The following is a 22,624-nucleotide window of genomic DNA, read 5'->3' on the forward strand; positions in this document are numbered from 1 at the left end:
AATAGTTGCCCCCTGGTGTCACTATTAGCTATAAACATTGATGTATTGTTGGCACTCAGAAACACAAAATAACTTTGTTTTGGGGGCTGCATAAGTTTAGGACAGGAGCAACATTTGGAATATTCAGAAACAACATCTCCCTGAAATAAAACCCACAGTTCACTGGACCTATTTTTTAATAAAAAACACACAATCTTTTGACTTTCACTACTCAGAATTTGAACCAAGCACGATCTGAAGAAGAAAGTCTTCACCTCTGCTTAGCACAGACATTCCTGAAGCATAAAATTACATCTCCCTCCCTCTTAAGAATGCCTGTTCTTTGTTAATATCTTCCCAGTAGCAAAATAAATTATGCCAAAATAATTGGTTGCTCTCCAAATTGTCTATACAGCAAATAAATTATGCTGTAATTGCTTATTGCTCCTGTTAGCATTAAATTTCATGAAGTAATTAGAATTGTCTATATTCAAGAAGAAAATTCTGTCATTGTTTCCTCAGTTGGTTTGCTGAATTCTCGCCTGTTCTAGAAACATCTTTATCTGTATTTTTCAAGTAGAACCCTTAGGTCTGCATGCCCTTCCATCTTGGTTACAAACCCACAGGAAGCCTGAGCTTCCAGGCTCTCCAACGCGCTGGAGGAATTAGAAGAGCTCAACTTAATGTCTCAGCTCAAGAGAACGGATCGAGTGGAAATAAACACAAATTTGGCTACTGTGGCAAATTGATAAAAGCCTGAAATTTAGCATTTGTCTTCACTTGGCACAAGGAATACTTTCTGCTCAGAGTTCAGAATACTTTTCTACAGATATTAAAGCTTAACACAGTCCCACGAGGAAAGAATTTTTCAATTTGGTTTTACAGCTGAATAAACTGAAGTATAAAGACATTAAGGAGATTGCTGATTTGCTGTAAATACTGGGCACATTTTTCCCCTCTTATGAGAAGTAGACGATTGTATATATTTCATATTTAAGAGATCTCTGCAGACTTGTTGCAAATTAGTATTTCTATGCAAGTGAGTGGCTGTCACCGTGCTGTAAGGAATTTGTTATCTCCCTGTTTAGAGACAAAAAGTGATATGCCGGATATGAAAGATCACTTTTTCTTGAAGCTGTCTTGAAGACAGGTGACACTCACTGCCAACTGGAAGCAACTGACATACAAGTGCATCATAGCAAAACACAGAAATCCTGGTTTTTTGTTGTTTTTTTTTTAACAACTTGTCTCCATATAATGGAACCACAGTGTTGTAGAATGGTTTGGGTCGAACAGGACCTTTAAGACTGTTTCATTCCAATCCCCTGATATAGGCAGGGACACCTCCCTCTAGAGCAGGTTGCTCACAGCCCCATCCAGCCTGTCCTTGAATGCTTCCATGGAAGGGGCATTCACAGCCTCACTGGGCAACCCATTCCTGCTCTCAAGCCAGTTTTTACCTGCACTTGGCCCCAGCACAGGAGCAGAACCTTGCACTTGGCCTTGAACTTCTTGAGGTTGATATGGGCCCACATCGCAAGCCTGCCCAGGTACCTCTAGATGACATGCCCTCCCTCTAGTGTGTCAACTGCATCACTCAGCTTGGTGTCATCTGCAAACTTGCTGAGGGTGTAATTGATCCCATTGTCCATGTCTCTTACAAGGATGTTAAATAACACTGGTCACACATCATCTCTAATGCTCACTTAAAACCCAAACAGAAACACACTGCAGTCAGTGAGAATGCTTCCCATGATATGTTGAGCACTGACACAAATACACAATAAAAAATGCACCATGGGGATCTTACAAAGCTGATTCAAGCAGGAAGAAAAAGAGGGTGGAAATATACATGTGAGTGAAGAGTAGGCAGCAAAATGCAGAGAATTATTATTTTTTTCTTTTTATGAGCATGTTATTTAAAGGTGGTGCAAACAATCTTTTCATTTATCTCACAAGTGGCTTTTATGCCACACAGAGTGACTGAGCTTTATTAAGACAAATCAGCTCTGCCAGCAGGAGCATAAGCAAGCATGTGGCTTTCTGCAAAGTTATTTAATGGTTGGATGAGTGCTCATAGGAGCTCCAAGTGATCTCAGATGCTTTCGTGTGCTGAGTGCCTTCTGCTGAGGGCAGTCCTTCCCTCACCACTCCAGTCTGGGCCCGGCCATTCTCCAGCCTGGCACTGGGAGCTCACTCCTATCTCTCAAAGACAATGAAGCCCACCAAAGTGGGGATTTTTATAAAGAACTGAGCTTTTAGTTGCCCCCCTCAGGACTGAGGCAGCACCTCCAGGCACCAACATGCACCATGCAGGCCAGGGATCATGGTACTCTGACCACAGCAATGTAATGCAAACTAAGGAACAGCTTCTTCACTAACAAATTCACACCACAAAAACACATTGATTTTTTTTAAAGGAGGTGAATCATGAGAGCCAGCTGCTACATTCATCTTTCACTGCTTCAGCCTGCTACAGTAATCGAGATTTGTAAACCTTAATTAGTTTTCCACTCCTCAGTCATGCATAACCACAAGGAAAAAAATAAATCAAAATCACTTTTGGCTTTGATAACATGTATGTACATGGATACAGAGGAATGCATACTTTAAAAGAAAATAAAGAAGGACTTACCCTGCTGTTGGATCAATGTGGGGAGCAGGCCGAGGCCACAGAGAGAGTCTGGCCTGGGGGTCAGGAGCAGAGAGCTTCAGTGGCAGGGGACACCCTGTGTGACACTGCCAGCGTCATAGAATCACAGAATGGCTTGGGTCAGAATGGACCTCAAATCCCACCCACACCAACACGCAGCAGCCTGTGCTGGTGCCTCACTGCCCTCTGAATAAAGAATTCCTTCCTAACATCTAATTTAAATTTCCCCTTTTAGTTTAAAGCCATTTCCTCTTGTCCTAACACTATCTACCCATGCAAAAAGTTGATTTCCCTTCTGTCTATAGTCTTCCTTTAAATACTGGAAGGCTGTACTGAGGTCTCTTCGCAGTCTGAACAAACCCAGCTCCTTCAGCCTGTCTGCACAGGAGAGGTGTTCCAGCACACTGATCATCTTCCAACCAATTCCTTATCCACCCCCCTTCAAATCCCTGTCTCTCCAGTTTAAAGATAAGGATGTGGTGGGGGACCATGTCAAAGGCCTTGCAGAAGTCCAGGTAGATGACATCAGTTGCCTTCCCTTTGTCCACTGATGCCATCACTCCATCATAGAAGGCCACCAGACTGGTCAGGCACAGTCTTCCCTTGGTGAAGTCATGCTGGCTGTCTCAGATCACCTGCATGGCACTCATGTGCCTTAATATGTTTTCTGGGAGGATCTGCTCCATGACCTTCCCTTCTCACAGAGGTGAGGCTCACTGGCCTCTAGCTGCCCAGGTCCTCCTTCCTCCCATTCTTATAAACGGGAACAGGATGTTTCCCTTTTTTCAGCCACCAGAGATTTCACCTGACAGCCACTTTTCAAATATGATGGACTGCAGCTTGGCAATGACATCAGGCAGCTCCCATAGGAACGGGATAAATGTTCTCAGTCTCACGTGTGTGTCCCACGGTGAGAGTAAAGTTTTTAAATGGGGGCTATAGGAAAGAAGGGGACAGACTCTATAGCAGGGTCTGTTGTGATAGGACAGGTGGAAATGGTTTCAAACTAAAAGAGGGGATTCAGACTAAATTAGGAAAAGGTTTTTTATAAGAGTAGTGAAGCAATGGAACAGGTTGCTCAGAGAGGTGGTGGATGCCCCATCTTTGGAGACATTCAAGGTCAGGCTGGACGGGGCTCAGAGCAACCTGATTTAGCTGCAGGTGTCCCCATGCAGGGGAGCTGGACCAGATGGTCTTTAAGGATCCCTTCCAACTCAATTCTATGATTCTCTGTAAGGCTTCTTGTCTGAATCTCCACTGACTTCCTGCACAGGCTCCATAGAGATTATAGGTTTTCCCAGGCATTTAGTTCACTGCAGATTTTAACTAAGCATCTCAAAATACTAGTGAGAAGGAAAAAAGAATCCACTTATGTTATAATTAGATGAGCCAGAAATAACTTCACCGTTTTCCTGACATTGCTTATATTAGTATTCATCAGGCACGAAACACTGAATAAGCTAATGAAATGATTCACTTGTTCATTTGCCTATGCATGTTGATAACAATATGCCAAGAACCCAATGATTTGTTAACAGCCTCATTTATTTTAAGGATGCTGCTGTCATTCATAAAATATTGGCCAGCTGCCACACATCCCTTCACCTTTCCCTCTTAGCTTCATAAATCTCTGATTAACCTTTCAAGCTTCTTAGGCATTTTGTGAGGAAAACAGCAGCATCTGCTTGCAGACAACTGCCCATCACCTGCTCACCTTGCAGAGGTTTCTCAGTCCCCAACCTTCCCAATGTCCACTGCATCCCACTGACGTGGCTCATTGCTTCCAGCCTGAATGGAAATTTCTCATCGTGGGTCAGAGCTTTGCTATCGCTCTGCATAGGAGAAGATGCCCTAGCTCTCCTCTTCACCAAGCAGCGAAGATTAGTCATAAGGCAAATAATGTGCTGTCTGCTCCCAGCTTGACTCTAAACAAGCTAGCTGTTAAATTGGTGGCTATTTACCATTACACAAGTCATGTTAAGGCAACCTTCTCATCCATGGATACTGTTGGTACACGTCAAGTCAATCTGGGTATCTCACACAAGTGAGCTGGTGCCCTTCTCTCTTTTTATGCATGGACACAGAGCTGAAATAACCTGGTCAAGGTCACACAAGAAACCTGGAGCAGATCAAGAGATGTCTGAGTCGCAAAGAATTTTAAACAATGACCCACATACCCTTGAGGTCTGATTAGCAGCTGAGAGATGGGAGGCTGTCCATGTTAAACACTCATACTTAGAAACCCACCAATTAGAAGTTTGATGCTATGGACAGGACTTCTCATGGGATAAAGTCTGTCCTTCTATCTTCGAGTTTCTTACCTGAAAGTAACACGTTTGAGGGTATTGGTGCACTGAGTAGGGTTGGTGCTGTGTAGCATTGACTGTAATCTCAGTGGCTCACAAACACAAGACTGATGAATAGCACCAAGATGATCATTGTCGTGCCACACTTCTCCTTCACGCTGTGCTATCCCCTCTGTGCAATGCACCACTAGGACATGTTTGGATTGAGAATCAGCAACGCACAGAGACCTTTAGGAAAGGCCAAGATTAGACTCTCACTTTTTCTCCCACCTCCCAACTAACCATTGTATGAGGGGGAAAAAAAATTTCTATTTCATTAGTTATGGGTTAATCTGATTTTTGTAAGGCAACTGAAGGAAACTTGAATTGTGTGGCCCTTTCTATGCAATGTGAAGGAAGCAGACAAGATTTGTGCTTCTTGGTCTTCTATTAAATAACACCGGAATTGTTCCTGCACAGTTCACTCTTGCTGCTCAGTGGAATTGTTCTGGCACATCCCAGCAAAGGCAGTTGTAGAACTCCTTGTCCAGTGCCAACTCCACATAACATCTAGATGGAGCCAAGAAAAAATCCAAAGCTCCTGCACACACACGCACACAGAGGCTCATTATCACCTAAGGCTATGCATTGCCCCATGATTTGTTCTTCATCCCATGAGAAACCAATCACTGCTTTCATTTTTCCAGGGCAGTGTTCCTTCTTTACTGACTTGCACCCCAACACGTGTGGGAATTTGGGTTGTTCAATGAGGCTGATACCTGTTACTCCTGCAGAAAACAACTGTCTTCCCTCTCCTACTGTTGTCTCCTGCAGGACATGCCGTGACAAATAAGGATGGGGAAGCTGAGTTGAATATATTCCTGCAACAGGCTACCCTTTTCTCTATGACTTGCCTTCTAAAGCCCCCTCTTCATAGAGGGCAACTGTGGCTTTTCCTTACATGGCCCCAGGAGTGATCAGAAGCCAACAAGCATAAGAAACAAAATTCAGGTTACAGGTGTGAGGGTTCGGAACGTAGCTAATATGGCTTAATGATAATCTTCCATCAAGTGAGCAATCAGGTGTGCTATAAAGGTTACATTAATAAGTCTCTTCCGCCCATCCCAGCTGTGCTCAAGGTTAGTTACTGAGGTTGGGATGACACGTAGCTCACTAAGCTCTGGCATCACTGAATGGCAAAGGCTGCGTCCTCCATCCAGGGTGAAATTTCCTATTTATGCAGAGGGATAAAGCTTTTACATCCAAACCTAATAAGTCACAAAATAACAGATTCTAAAGCAGATCATTAAGAAGTCAAATATTCATTCTCACATTTTTAGAGGCTCTATAAAATTCAGTGTTAGGTATTTTCCAATCTCTGCAGCTGGACTTATGTTATTAGGCAAATTAACTGCAGAGCAAAAAGATACAAGAGAATGTACTGATAAAGGGTTTCAAATTACATCAATTTTCCTGTGAAAGCTGAACATAGATTAAAATGGAGATGTTGCCTGAGTGTTACCTACATAATTCAAGTCAATAAAATATTAACGCCAGTTACATATCTGAAAGAGAATCCAAACTACTGCAAATGTAATGGAACTTACATTATAACTGTCTTTGGTTGAAGTAGGTATCATTAATCACCTTTTATATGGTGATTCTAAATGTATAGATTTGTCTGTGGATTGAACTCTGGCTGCTTCTGTCTGTGCTCCATCATCAGAAGAGGAAAACAGGCTCCTCCAAAAGCAGATGCTGCCCTAGGTCACATCTGGAGAACGACAGCTGCTGCTGTCACTAGATATAGATGGATGGGGAGTGAAGTTGCTACATAACGTGAGTCTAATTCTATTCTGAATTAAATAAATAAATAAACGAGTAATATCAGAAAGCTATGAGAAACAAAAAATAACAAGCAACCTTTTTTTACTGGCATAAAAATGAGCTTAGTAAAGCTCAACAGAGCATTTTCCCTGCAAAAGCACAAAGCACTGATGAAAGCTGTATTGGCTCAGGCACTTATTGCTTTGTTTGCCTCTGTCTGTCCCGTATCTTTCTGTTTGATGACTGTAAGAAGTCTGTGTAGTTTTCAGGGTAAAATAATAGAAGCTGTAATTGAAAGGTGTCCACAACTCATTAGAACAGTTTTTAAATTACAGGGAATATTATTCTTCTGTCATTACTCCAGATTTAATGATGATTCATGTTCCAACAAGATTATGGCTCTCTACAATTAGCCTCAGCCATGCAAATGACTTCACTTAGAATCAGAAATGGTTGGAAGGGACCCATAAAGGTCACCTGGTGCAACTCCCTGCAGGAAGTCTCCAACTGTCGACTTGCTCAATAGCCTACAGGAAAAACAACAAAAAACAACAAAAAAAAGATTTTTTAAGGAAATAATTTATAACAGATGTAAAACAACCACAAAAAAAAAGTCAATTAGATAATCCCCAAAAGGATGATTTCTACATATAGAAGTTATGTAGACTGAACTATCAAAATCACAAGGCTACTGAACTATCAAAATCACAAGGCTAAACCCAAATTTGTCCTTGCTGGATGACCACTCCTGTAAACCCCCCCCCTCTTGGGGAGGCAAAGGTAAAGCAGACTCCTGAGAAGCTGTTATCAAAAAAAGAAAGTATTTCAGACAGTAAAAGTCAATGCAGCAGTTTTTCATTTATATCAATAGCTTCATTCCCATCAAATGACACCAAAATCTCCTTGAAAATCCAGGTGCAAAAAGCCAGGACAGCAGTGGAAAATAACCAAGTACTCAAAGGATGCTAACCCCTTAACTACTTGTATATGACAAGGACCTCTCTCACCAACACTTTGCTTCCTAGTGTCTCTGTACTGAGGGCTCCAGTACTCCAGGTGAGGCCTCACTGTGCAGAGCAGAGGGGCAGGATCACCTCCCTCACCCTGCTGGCCACGCTTCTTTTGATGCAGTGCAGAATACGGTTGGCTTTCTGGGCTGTGAGGGCACACTGCCGGCTCATGTACAGCTTGCCATCCACCAGTACCCCAAGGTCTTTTTCAGCACGGTTGCACTCAATCCTTTAATCCCCCAGCCTGTATTAGTAGTAGATGTTGCCTTGACCCAGTTGCAAGATCTGTTGAAAATCATAAAGTTCACCTGGGCCCAGTGCACAAGCCTGTCTAGGTCTCTCTGGATGGCTTCCCATCCCTCTGGTGTGTCGACCACACCCCACAGCTTGGTGTCATCAGCAAATCTGCTGAGGGTGCACTCAACCCCACTACTGTCAATGACACCAATGAAGATAGCAAAGAGTATCAGTCCCAGCACTGACCCCTGGGGGACACCACTCATCACTGATCTCCATCCAGACATGAAGCCATTGACTACCACACTCCGGACTCAATCTTGCAGCCAGTTCTTTGTCCACTCAACAGTCCAGCCATCAAATCCATATCTTCTGAATTCAGAGAGAAGGACGTTGTGGGATACCATATCAAATGCCTAACTGAAGTCTAGATAGATGACATCAGTGACTTATCCCTTCTCCACTAATGAAGTGATATCATCAGAAAAGGCCACCAGGTTGGTCAAGCAGGATTTGCCCTTGGTGAAGCCATACTCGTTTTCATGTATCACCTCCCTGTCTTCCACATGCCTCAGCACAGCTTCCAAGAGGAACTGCTCCGTGATCTCTCCTGGCACAGAGCTAAGACCCCAGTAGTTCCGGAGGTAAAACTGCCATTCCAACACGGAAACAATTAAATCTAATGTAAGAGTGTTACTTCTAAGGGCATAATAACAAGCTGTAATGGACAAAAATAATGAATATTTAATCTGAGAGTGGTTGGAAAGATATATATATATGTATCAGAGTATTTGATCAGAATTCTTATCTGTATGGGTAAGTATAAGAAAATTAGATCGGAGTGGATTAGCTATGTGCATGTTTGAGTTGAAAATGTCATTTCGGAGTATTCCTGAGTTTAACCTAGAGGCATAAAGCCATTCTGAAGCTTTGCTATTTACAAGCCAATTTAGGCTCACATGACAAAGCTAACCTGTCAAACTCAAAAAGAAATACCGAAATGGATTCTGGATTCTGATTGTTTACAATGGTTTTAGGCTATGTGGAATGGGTTGAGGGCGCAAAAGAGGTTTTGAATTGATACATTAAAGGACACTTAAGGCTCACCTTCATTAGCAAGAAAATAAAAACTCTATTATTATTTTTTTTTAAAAGATCATCCCAAAATGTCTAAGCAAGAAGCTACTGAAAAGCAGAGCAATGAGATTTCCACTTTAACAGGAGGCCTAAAAGCGGTCAGGCAGACCATAGCAATGTGCTGAGAGATCTGGAATAATGGATGTTGGCAGAGCCATTTGAAATTCACTTAAAAAATCCAGATTTAGCATTGTTTATTTAGACTGTGCAGAGATAACTGCAGCACCTTGTCAGTGCGAGAAAGGCCAATTACCATGTTGGCCTCAGCTGCGCTGTTTGTGCTACAGAGACCTCAGGGCTTCTGCAAGCACAGGAGTTTTCCCCTGCAATGCCCATTAGACACCAGGAACTTGACACCTGACAGTGTAGGTCCAGAGAGGTCTTGAATGATGCCCCAAATCACCTGCAGTTAAACAGTGCTTTGCTGTGGTGATCCCTGGATGGCACCCATTAACCTCAGGGTGTCACCTTGGAAAGACAATCTGTACATCTCAAGGGCAGCAGTGGATACCACTGTACTGCAAGGAAGGGGGGAAAAGAATTAATTAAAAATAGGACACTTCCCTGTTTAAGATGAATTATTAACCTGCAATGTTATATCTTGTTCTGTGCATTCTATTTTCTCACCCAGTAGTGCTATGCCTGAAGATACCATTTATCTCTACACCCTTTCCCCTCTAAGACCAACAGCTTATGCCCTAACACCACTAAGATGGGCATTTTTTACGTCATCCATCGCTTCAAACAGCCTTAAGCTTGGTCTGAAGTTGTTACATTAAGTAGTTAGAAAAGATGCCAAGAGCTTCGGAGAGAGCAGATAGGCTCTTCAACTTGCTTTCATGACTTGTCTTTTAAGTCAGTGCTGTGTGCATAATCAGCCAATTATCTTCTTCAACAAGACAATCCTTACAACCACACAGGGAGAAAGACAGGAAACCTTTTCCAATGCACTTTAGGAAGTTACACGAGGTTGGATGCTCACCTGGCAACAGCCACTGTATGTCTTGTGCTAATTGCTCAATATTTATGCAAAATGAAGATCGCTCCTTCAGGCAAGCTTCAAAAACTCATTAACCCGCAAAATAACACATAAAATCTCTCCTTCCCCCTAAGGCATCAAGTTTCTCTTTAATATTCCATAAATCTCAGTAGCAGGACAAGTTTTTTCAGACTTTAATAAACACCAGATTTATAATACAATTCCCAGAAACAAGAGCTCCTTACTGCTGGATAAATAAACTCTCTGCATGGCTCTGCTGCCCAGTCCTGCCCCATGATACCCAGATACAATCCCTTGAGCTGCTGGGGAACAAGCTGCAATACAGAATCATGCAGTCACTTATCAAGAGGCTTCTTCATATATACATACTTATGAGTCAAATCTTTCTTCCCCCCTACCAAACCTGTAGCAACAGCTACAAGCTACAGTGCCCTGGCTTTGCAGGCTGTGGTATATGAAAAAGAATAAGATAATAAAGTCAGTGCAATGACTTGGTGGAACTGGGTTTTCAACACTTTCAAGCCCTCAATAATTCAGTTTCCCATGAATACTGCACTCAGTTGTAAACTTGTGCCAGCAAAAACTCGCATCACGTCATTGTGAATTTTCAGTAATGCCCACAGAAAAACATTGAATAATTTTTGGGTATGAAATAGCTCTCTGTGTGCACCGCTGTACCCTGCTATTCCTGTTTAAAGGCTCCCAGATGTGACTCACTGGACTGCAGTTTCCCATTAGAACCTCTCTAATGACTTCTGAATCTATCAACATTTTTTAAGCACACTTGAAATGGGGACAGCAGTAAGAGTATATGATCTGAGCGCCTGGAAGCTTTGTAGAAATGGAGTAGAGCACAGACACCTAAATCAGTTGACCCTGCTCTAAAGGTCCCCGCTCTCTTCAGCCAGGTACTGTTTCCTTAGAACCATCAAATCACAGAATGGTTTCGGTTAGAAGGGACCTTGCAGATCACTTAGGGTCTCCTGTACAAACAGGAGAATGACTTCAAAGCTTGCTGATAGAGGCTGGTTGCTGAGCATTGCTCCTTTGGCAAATCAGCCTTACTGCAGAAATGCTGTGTTCAGAGAGCAACCACCAGTAAAGGTTTTCATCAGCACCCTGTTTCCATGGCAGGCAGCCGGGGGCTCTCCAGTCACACAGGGGTTGGAAGGGACCTCCAGGGATCATCAAGTCCAGCCCCTCAGTCACCGCCTTTGCACTATGAGAAAGAAGGTGGAGGGAGGTGAAGGTTCCTGGTGAGTGCCAGATTCCTCCTGGGTGCCTTGGAAATGCAGCAGCCCTTGAATGTGTCACTGTCCTCAGCCTGATGTCAGCTAAGTGCCAGACTTGGAGAAGAATAAAATGAAATTCCAGGAGTTTGTGAGATCAGACTCAGAGATCTCACAGCTCTTCTATATCCTGAGTAAGGTCCCTAAATATGACACATCTGAAGATCAAACATAATCACAGCTGGGAGGCACTGACAATAAATTATCCTAAAAATGCATTATTAAACATCACAAACATTGCAAGTAGTGCACCTGACAAGAAACTTCTGCATTTTAACTTTTCTTTTAAATGCGCATCTCTTACAGAACAAACACTCCTAACACTTCCCCTCTGCTTGCACTGGGCATTTTCATTTGTATCTTTTCCATTCACTCAGGTTAGAATACTGTACTACCCTGAAGGGATTACAATGATCTCTTCATAGATTTGAGTCTAAATGAAATACCTGGCATTTGGATGGACTAAAAGAGGCCTTGCAGTTAGACAACCGTAAAAATCAGCAGGAATCAGGTAAACATCTCCATTTTGATGAAGCTACACTCTTCACTGTGGAACTATTCCACCTGTAGATTGGATTCATTATGGGTAATTCTGAACTTCTGCAGAACATGGAGCCATTAAAAATGCCCACATGTGAGTGATCATTTCCATTTTGCTCTAACTGTTCCCCTGTGTGAGATGGCTGGCTTACGTAGGGAAACATCTGGATCCCTGCAATGAAACCAGCCCACCATTCCCAAAGAGACTCACAGTGTATTTTCAGGAGCACAGTGTGGCTGTTGTGTCTGTCTCCAGGGCCTGGCTGCAAAGTTGATGGGTTTAAGCACCTCGATGATGCTCCACTAGGCGGACCCTTCTCCATTGCACACTAACATCTGTTCAGCTCTGGTCTCACTGCTTTATCACTCCACCCAGTGCTGGAGACAAAGTTCAATGACAATCTGAAACACTTCTGCACAAAGGCACAGCAGACAGTTGCCCCAGATGGAAAATCCTTCATTAACTGCCATCTGAAGCACAGTCTGCAATACCATTTTGATTCTCTTTAAGCCTTTTAAGAGCTTAAACACGGCCTTTACTTCAGAGTACGTCCTGCTTGTTTACAAACTATCACAAGCGCTTGTCAGTAACTATCTGATAGCTATTTTCCTTTGTAAACTGTTCTATGATTCTGTGAAATAAAGTGTTTGCCTTGTGCCATACTTGTGCATCACCCAAGGTCACTGCTACTTTGGGTACCAGTTTATCTGACAGCCTCTCCTATGTTACACAGACACTGTGAAGCAGCAAATGAATGAAAAGCAGAAAGATTCAAGAAAATCAGGCTTGATTTGCAATTAAATAACAGCTCTTCTGCTTTCCCGCATTTTACTCCAGCAGCTTTAAAATCTCACTAGGCACAAACCACACTTCTTATCTGCCATTTGCAGATTGCTGAAGATGAGCAGAAGTTTTCATTATAAAATTTCTTTATTTACAGCAATAAATACATTCTCTTCTCCCACTGGAATCCCACAGCCCACTAACATTAACTGCATTGGTGGAATGCCTGGAACTCAATATTGCTGTTTAGCAGATGGTATTTCATAAGCTCCTGTTGCTAACGTCTTTCTGACCTACATCACAGCCAGCCTTTTCCTTTACCCACTACTAGGCAACCGCAGGTAAGATCTCCTTCCCAGCCATTCTTACACCTCTAAGTTAATACTGAAGACGGTTTAGAATAAAATTACTCCTTTTTCTTCTCTCAGACAACAAGAAACATCCACTCCCACCCGCTGCTGTTACCTCTAGATCGGACAGAACACTCAAGTTCCACCACATTACTGCCTGAAAGTGAACAGTTTTTCCCATGTTAGTGGGAAAAATGTTGTTTGAATTGGAAGGGATTCTTAAAGGCCATCTAGTCCAAACCCCCTGCAATGAAGAGGGACACCTACAGCTAAAGCTGGCTGATTAGAGCCCTGACCCACCTGACCCTGAATGTCTCCAGGAGTGGGACATCCATCACTTCTCCAGGCAACCTGTGTCAGTGATTCACTACTCTTACAAAAACCCTTTTCCTTATATACAGTCTAAATCTTCCCTCTTTCAGTTTAAAACCATTTCCCCCTTGTCTTAATAGAAAATTACCTCTTGAAAAAATAAGAGAACAGAACAGACAGCAAGGATTAAAGGTTAAGGGGCTCTAATGACACAGACGTGACCTGGAGGAGAAAAGCCAAGCCCTGCAAGCAGCAGAAGAACGGGACCACATTTCTCACATGCATTGCCCCATTCCACAAGGATCAGCTCTCTGGCAGGTGGGCCCTGCAGCTGTCATACCTCCAGCCTGCTGGCCTGGCAAGTCAATGCCTTTGGGTTTGCATGTGAGAATAGAAGAGAAACAGAAATAAGCAGAAAATCAAGATGTTATTTAAAAGTAACAGAGATCCTGGTCCTGTTTACTGCTGAGGCACAGAAGCTCTTCTAGGAAACACCCCCAGTTGTGGTATGTCATACAGATAATTACAGTGCACATGGTAATGCTATTTCAGGAGCTTATTCCCAGTAGAAAATTAAAAGGTCCTTTTCCCAAACCAGGCTTCAACCACCAAAACACTCCTACTGTAATGCTTACAGAGAGTTTAAAAAAAGTGTATCCTCCTTTCTCTAGCAGGAAAGAAAATGAGAATTCTATATGGCAAAATACAGACCTGACCACAGATCCCACATCCAAACTATTTGCCAAGGAACTTTTTAGCAATGTAAAGCACATTTTCTCTTATTTTTCCACCAAAGCAATGTGGAAAGCTGAAAAACACTTATCTTTATGGCGATGAAGCACTGTCACTGGACAGAGCGCAGCACCGGGCCACTAAGATGTTTAAGGGCCCAGTGCATCTCCTTTACCATGAAAAATGATCCTTCAATTGTGACTCAAGTTTACCTGCTCACCTACAGCAATACATATTCAAATTATGCTTGATAAGAACTATGTAGGTCATTGTGAAAGTAATGGCTCCTGTTTATTTCCATGGAAACTGCAACAGCGACTGGAGGGCACAAAACCACTATGTGACAGAGCACTTCATTTCGCGGAATGAGAGCTGTGTGCGGATATCCAGAACGTACCTTGTCTTCCACATCACTTTTGCCAGTGCTGAAACACAGCACCCACCTCTTCACGGCGCTCACATCCACTGTTTGGTCTCTGCAAATGTTCAGTAAGCACTGATGAATGTCAATGGGTGCCATTCTTTTCTGCACAGAGGAATTCAATTCCATACCTTTACTCCACACACACTTCCCTGTCAGACACCATTTTGTCACACCAACAACATTACAGAATAGAGGTGGGAAGGCTCAGGCCAACATCCGCCTCTGATCCTGTGGGCCAACATTATAAAGTTGGAGGCATTACTGTCAGGGCAGCCTTTACAATAAAACATAAGCACCCCCACTGGAAAAATAGATTAGCTGAAGTTTCAACAGAGATATGAAGATAAATGTGCTGTTCTGTGAAAGGAATATTCCACAGATATTCATACACTGACTTAACCTTGTTGTCTCCTGACTTGAATTCATATTTATATGAAGATTAGTAATGAAGATCAAATGTGCTCTGAAATACACATCTTAATGAAAACGGCCCTGTTTGAAGCCAGTTGAAAGAGAAATCTGATGACTTCTCTCTGCTATTGAGCCATAAAAAGACTTTTTCTGGTTTATTCAATTTCCATTTTGAAACGCAAACAAACATGCTGGTCCGCCAGATTAAGTTACACAGTGTTTACAAAATCAACAACCCAAACCAACCCAAACCCTGGTGATCTTAAGGAAAACCGTGCAGATCCCAACCTCTTAAGCACGTCAGTCAAAGCAATGAAATACCTCCCCCCACCACCATCCTCGTGTTTGACTTTCTACAACTGTTTTCTCCACACTCCCCTCTCTGACCCACCCACCCTTTGCACTTTAAGCTCCCCAACAGGCACCCCTCATACACACCATATCCTTCTGCTCACAAGAACTTACATCCCATTTCAATCACCACAGCTTTCAGTGCCTTCTCGTCATCCCTATTCCCTCCTCCATTGGCTCTGTTACCCTTCTTGTTATCACCAGATGCAAGATGCTGAAAATATTTAATCCTCCCTTTTATAGCACTGAGAGCTCAGTATGAGCAGTTGGATTTAGCACACTGCTGTGACTGTAATTGTTTGCAGTGCCAAATGGATCTTTAAAAGCATCGCAGCTCTCTGTTGATGGTATGAACCCCAATCTCTTGTGGTGCCACACACAGCTGGTACCAACCCTTTGCCATCAGTAGCATTGCCTGCTATCAGCTCTCAGAACAAACAAAGGTTCACAAAAAGGTTTTTTCATCCACATCAAGGATGAAACACTGAGTCAGCAAGAGGGTCTGCAACCATGAGATGAGCAGATGAGTGTCACCAGGTGGGCACAGGGCACACCAAAACAGTAGAGGTGGATACTTACCCAGTTTCAGAATCATGCTATAATTTGTTCTGGCAGAGAAATGAGCCTTCATATCAATTACCCAAAATGATCACATGCCCACAAGGAGTCCTCATCTATTAGGTTAATGGAACCTTGTACCTGACTCTGTTGATGCTGCCTCTCACATAACACGAGCCCTCCATCCAGAACACTGCTGCAAAGAGACACTAACCAGCATCTTCAGTGATTCTGCCCTCAGCAGGCCTCCACGGCAGCAGTGTCTTAGTCTCAAACATAACAGGGGGCTTATGCTCAAGGAAATATAGTCTCCCTACTTCCCCAGACACTCACCACACATCCATACTCAAGACAGCCATGTACTAATGCAAACTATGCATCTCATATTGTGTAGCACCAGGCTTGGAGACACTGGACTGAGGCATTATAATCTGTTCAACTTATTTTACAGAAATCCTAGCACATTTTCCATCACCTAACGTGTTCTAGATACAATCCTGCCAAATCTGCCTAAACCACCCGAACAACTCAACACACCATTACCAGTATTAGTTCTGGCCCAGATTCCCAAGTCCTACAGGGAACCAGAGACTGCAAGAGCAGCTTTGCAAAAAAATCCAGGCTAGTTTTCCAGAAGTTACTTGATTTACGACATTAAGGCAGACCTCCAGTACAGATGACACACTGCATCTCTTTCAGGCACAGAATGCAGCAGTGAAGGACAGCAGCTTTTGCTACCTGCCAACAGAAATGTGAGCCTGCCAATTCTGCACAACCAGAAATAATGCCTTTATTTTCAATTTAATAGCATCTAGTGCTGAAGGTGAACGACTTTATTATAGCTCTATGCTTGCTCCACGTTTGAAGCAGTCAGTTAAAAGAAATTGCCCCATGCATGCCTATCATTCTTCTCTTCATCTATACTGACTGCAGAGACAGTAATCTTCCAGAAGCTGTAAGCCATGCATCAAAATCACCTTGCAGCCAAGGCAGAGGAGTCAGGGGAACAAAAGCAGGACAGCCTTAGGAGTTACTCAACATATCTGCAAGCGTTCATTTCATTGGGCTGGGTCATAGCTGTCTTAGATATATGACAGTCTTCGCTAGCTCTTGTCCTCTTAGGATTCAATATACCGGGCAGCAATCCTTCAAACACAGCCCTACAGACCACACTGAGAGCTATATCCTGAGGGCAGGAGACAGAAAGCAGCTTTCAGCTCAAAAGCCATAAGCCAGCGACTTTCCATTTCCTTCACCTTCAACTAAAAACCTACAGGTTGGTGAGTGATTTACAGCTGTTAGCCAAATAATCTTCCTCTTTGGAAGCAGAGACACAAGCATCATCTGGAGATGTCTCCCTCTCTGTGTGGCTCAGAGATACAACTTGTGACAGACACAGCTCAGTGAGGCAGTCTACCCTCCAAACAGGAGACCAGGCTGATGTGCTGTACATTCCTCCAGCAACACTGCCAGCTTCCATGAATCGATTCACTGTTTCTAAGATCAGAAAAATCAGAGTGTTTCCTCATGTTTAAAATATGCAACAGCTTTTGAAAATGATTAAATTAATGCTGACGGAGACAAAGACAGTGGAGGAAACAGCAAAAATGCTGGTGTTCTTTACATGGGTGGTCAGTAATCCTTTCTGTGCCAAGAATAATTGTTTTGACATAGTTGGCATTTAGAAGACAAAGTAAGCTATAAATATTAAGAAACAAATGCACTTTCACCCTCAACTACTGCTGGTAACAGGGTGCTGTAAGAACTCAAAGAGGTTAGAAGGAAATGCACACGTTTTTAATACAAGTAAAAATCTAATTTGGATTAGAATTGGAAAAAACTGTTTAATGCTGGAAGCCCACAGGGCTGGAAACTCAGAGCTGAGAGGAAATGAAGATTTGCTTTGTGCAGTAAGGAAGGCAGAGATAAAGTTGAGTGCACAGAAATGTCAGGAGGAAGGAAAGGTAAAGGCAGTATAATTTTCCTCTCTTTACATCTTTCTTGTGGCATTCCTTGAAAATTTTGTGACTGTAAGTACAGGTAAATGGAGCTTTTTTACATGCAGAGAGGACAGCACTGTGTGAGATGAAGGCACTGGCAGAACTGACAGAAGAGAGCAGTGTGTTTCAGCAGTGGCTAAGAGAGGTTAAAAGAAGGGATTTCTTTGCAATATTTATATATATTCCAGTGTGTACACATCAAACATAGGGGAGAATTACTGAACCTGGCACTGTGGAGCACTAACTCAGTGCAGTGAACTGAAGAACAGTTACAAATGGAAATTGGAGGGAAAAAAGAAAACTAATGAAAGCAAAATGTATCAAAGCTGTAGATTAAATTTTGCAAAAGAACTGTGGAATCAAAACACCCACAACATCCTGGACACACAACTGCCAGATGCAGGCAGAGCCGGCAGGTATGGACAGCAGCACTGACAGTTATGGGTTGGGCTGGTAGCATTTTGGTTTGGTGGTGGTTTTCTTTTTCTTCCTTTTTTTTCCCCCTAAAGCTTATGCATCACCACAGCCTCCATGAGAACAGAAAATGTTGAGAAAGCACAGACTGTGTCCTCTGTGGCACCACTGCTCACTCTGGAGGAAATACAAACAATCCTCTTATTACCACTGTTACCAAATGGAAGATACCAGCAAAAAGTACCCAGAATAAGATTAGATGAGGATGCAAGATAAAATATGCAGAAACCACAAAACCAATGAATCAGAGGTGGTTCCAGATGTACAGACTGTGACACAATGGGCTGCTGCTTGTCCTGCAGTACATGTGTGCCTTCTTAAAAGTCATGCCCATTTTCCAGCAGGCACCACACTTAGCTAACCGGTTCCTGACTCACAGCTGAAAGTTGGTTTGCAAGCAGAGCTTTCACGCAGTGTGCCACTACCTGATTTCAAGGTAAAGCCAAACAGTTCAATCTAAGGCATTTTCAGTATCACTTTTATGCTTCCAGCCTTTTCTATCTGGCCTATACTTTCACAGACACAAAACAAAGGAGCTGCCCCATTGGGGTCTATGCCAGCACAGGACACTGCTGACTTCATCTGGGCACATCACAGCTGTCAGGGTTGGGGCAGGTAATGGCACCAATGCTATGCAGAGATGGCATTCCCTCTGCAGGCACACTCTGGGCCTGGATTGCACATGGGCATCAGCACTCAACCACATAACAGAGCTGCACCAGAGGATCTCCTAAATCCTTCTTAGAGGATAAATAAATAAATAAAAAACACTGCAGGAACTGAAACAAAGATTCATTACTCAGCTAGATCAGATCACAAGCATGTATGAGTCACAGCATACGTTGGAGACTTATTTCAAGGGCTTTCATCACAGCATTTTAAATCTGATACACAAGAATTGGTGACTGTGTGCATTATTTTGGTAGTAGATTAGTTTTAAAAGTTTCCTCCGCAACATCTGAGGGCAAATCACAAAGATGCACATAAAATCTGAGCCATAACAGACAGCTACAGGAGACTGCATGTTGATCCCAGAGAGGAAGCAAGGAACAAAATGAAACCATGGCAGTATGGTACCTTCAGAGTGGACACGAAGTTACCACTGCACCTTCCATTCTGTCTGCTAAGGTCTTTTATGAAGAGAGCTAAATTGCAAATAGAAGTGTAATTAGTAATTATCATCACCCAGCCCAAGTGAAACAAAGACTGCCATTAAAGAGGAAAACAAAGTGCTTTTTAACAGCAACTCCCATTTTAGATTCAGAGTGAGAAAAAGGAGAGCTTTCTGTTTACATGTGACAGTATCTTAATAGCATTCATCCAGCTAAAACCATTATGATTGTTTCAAAACACACCGCATGTTAGACCTGTTATCACCTAGGAACAAAAAAATTCACTGCTGTTCTGTTCTTGTTACTGAAAACAAACTGCAACTTTTGTTCAGACTTCACATACAGGAAATATCCTACTTTTCTGCATTGGGAAATAAAAGGATTAGGAAAAAATGCATGCAAAATTAATGATTTCTCCTTTCTATGACTCAGTTTTAATTAGAGTCAAGTCAATACAGAACCCATGCCAAAGTGATTTTCATCAGATGCAACCCTGAAACCTTTCAGCTTCGTAATAACCAGTGGGATTGCCACAATCAAATACTGCTGCTGTCATTTTTTCAGTTATTTTAATAAAATTAATAGCTTGATTGTATTTCTGTGAGCTCCTCAAGGAAGAGTTCACTTCCTTCCTGAATTTTCTTCCTTTCTAATTTCATTTTTCAGTATTTCATTAAATGAGGTACCCAACACAGAAGGGGCAGCTGCAGAACATCCCCACAAATTGACATTTTAATCTCACCACTAGCTTAGCCTGTTACTTGCAAGCTCACACTGCTGGCTTTTAGCTGGTCTGCCTTGCATGATGTCAACTTTCAATGAATCATAGAATGCCTGGGGTTTGAAGTGATCATCAGGTTCCAGCCTCCCTGTCTGCAGGCAGGCTGACCAACAACTAGATGGAGTACCAAGCCAGGCTGCCCAGTGCCCCATCCACCTTCACCCTGAACACCTCCAGGAATGGGGAATCCACAACCTCTTTGGGCAACCTGTTCCAGTACCTCATCATCCTCTCAGTGCAAACTTTTCCCTTACATCTAATCTCAATCTTCCTTCCTCTAGTTTAAAACTTTCCCTCTTGTTCTAACACCACCAACCCTTGCAAAAAGTTGATTTCCCTCCTTTTAATAAATTCCCTTTAAAAACTGGAAGGTCATAATGAGGTTTTCCCACAACCTGCTCTTCTCCAGACTAAACAAGCCCAGCTCCCTCAGTCTGCCTTCATAGTAGAGGTGCTCCAGCCCTTGGACCATCTTCATGGCCCTCCTCTGGACCCACACCAACAGCTCCACATCCTTCCTGTGCTGAGGGCCACAGGTCTTGATGCAGTACTGCAGATGGGGTCTCACAAGAACAGAGTACAGGGGGTTCAATCTCCTCTATCCCTGCTGCCCATCACTCAGACGCAGCCCAGGACAGCACCGGCCATCCAAGTTATAAGCACACACAGCTAACTCATTTTAAGTTTTTAATCTACCAGGATTCCTAAGTCTTTTTCATCAACTGACAGCATTTAACAACATTCAAGTCGCAAATATGCTCTTAAGATCCTTGTTTGTCAGCCACAGCCCACAGACATCAATAAAATACATTATTTTAAACAGATTGCACTTTTCAGGCATAGTCATTTACAACAGAGAGCCCCGTTATTGTGCCACATGTGGCATTTGCATCTTTTGTAGCAGAAGCTGAAATGAAAACCCAAAGTTGTAATTTGCTACCCACACAGAATGTCACAGAGAACAGATCTTGCTACCAAGACACCCCAACAGCAATTAAAGTTCTAGGCTTCTCTACAACAAAAACAAGTTTTCAGGCAGGGAGTTAATTATTTCATTTTGAACTAAAACCAACTTCACACACCATCAGATTCACACAAGTCATAATTTAACTGATCAAAAGCAATGGGCACCAGCAAGGTAGATCTGAACTTTTACAAACTCGGAGCAAAAGGTAGGCCTGAAACTACAACACACTCCAAAGAGCCACCGTGGGTTCATCAGAATACAGTAAGGATTAATATAAACATCGTATATTTTGGTCAGGACATTGCATGCTAGTGACATCCTACATATATGCTATATTAAAGGGGCAGTGGGATACATAACCCAAATGAAGTATAGCAGCAACATGGAAAGCAGAGAAATCCCATTTCAGGAATGCTCAAAACACACATGATCCTTGGAGCCTGTAGGATATTTATGCCTGAGCACGCAAGCACACAAAACAACAATGTACGCACCTGACTGACCTGGGAAACATGACTTGCAGCTGCACTTTTGGTTCCCCAGGACATTTTAATTTGCTAAAACAGAGTGCATCCATTCATCTATGGCAGAGATAAGGAGACGGTTATTCTAAATGATGTTCGGGTTTCCAGTGCCAACTGGGAGCAGCCTCCTCTCATTTTAATACCTACACAAAAGCAACTGCCCTATTTCTCATCCTGCCACCTTCACAAATCCTGGCATAAACTAATGTGACCCCACCGAATAAGTTACCTACCCAGAAAGAACATCCCACTGTATGACTGCATTTACAAATCAACTGGAGAAGACCATGAAAGACAATCAACATTTAACTGTGTCTCATCAACAGCATTACTGCTTATTACATTAACTGACAAGCAGTGTCACTGGAAGCAGCTTCTCCCAGTCCTGCAGCCCCTTAGAGGTTTTAGTGCTCTCAAAGGCGAAAACAGGTAGAAGAAAATCTGCACTCTGCAGTGTGCCTGCATGAAGAGGTACAAGCTACTGCTGAGGGGGAACCAGGAATAAGAGACAGAAGAAGCAGCATCCATCCTGAAACTTCACAAAAACAAGCTCTTTTCCCTTAATATTTAGCTTTTATGTGTACTGAAAAGATAAACCACCTATAATCACTTTCCTTACGCAAAGACCTTTCTTATGCAAGAGCTCCTATGTTCAAAAGGGGCAGGATAGTATCACTTCTCCTTTTGTTACCTCCCTGTATAGAATATTGGCAGCTAAAGAGCTGAGACATACACAAAAGCCACAGAGGGAGAGAAGCCTCATGAGCTCTTCTTTCCAGTTTCCCAGCAGTCTGAAAGCACTCTGAGGCACAGAGAAAAGCAGGGAAGTAGCACAAATTCAAAGCATGACATTTTCACCTTATAATAGATGCTCTATGCATTCCTGT

This window comes from Coturnix japonica, chromosome 2, assembly GCF_001577835.2.
Source record: "Coturnix japonica isolate 7356 chromosome 2, Coturnix japonica 2.1, whole genome shotgun sequence".
Taxonomy (NCBI): domain Eukaryota; kingdom Metazoa; phylum Chordata; class Aves; order Galliformes; family Phasianidae; genus Coturnix; species Coturnix japonica.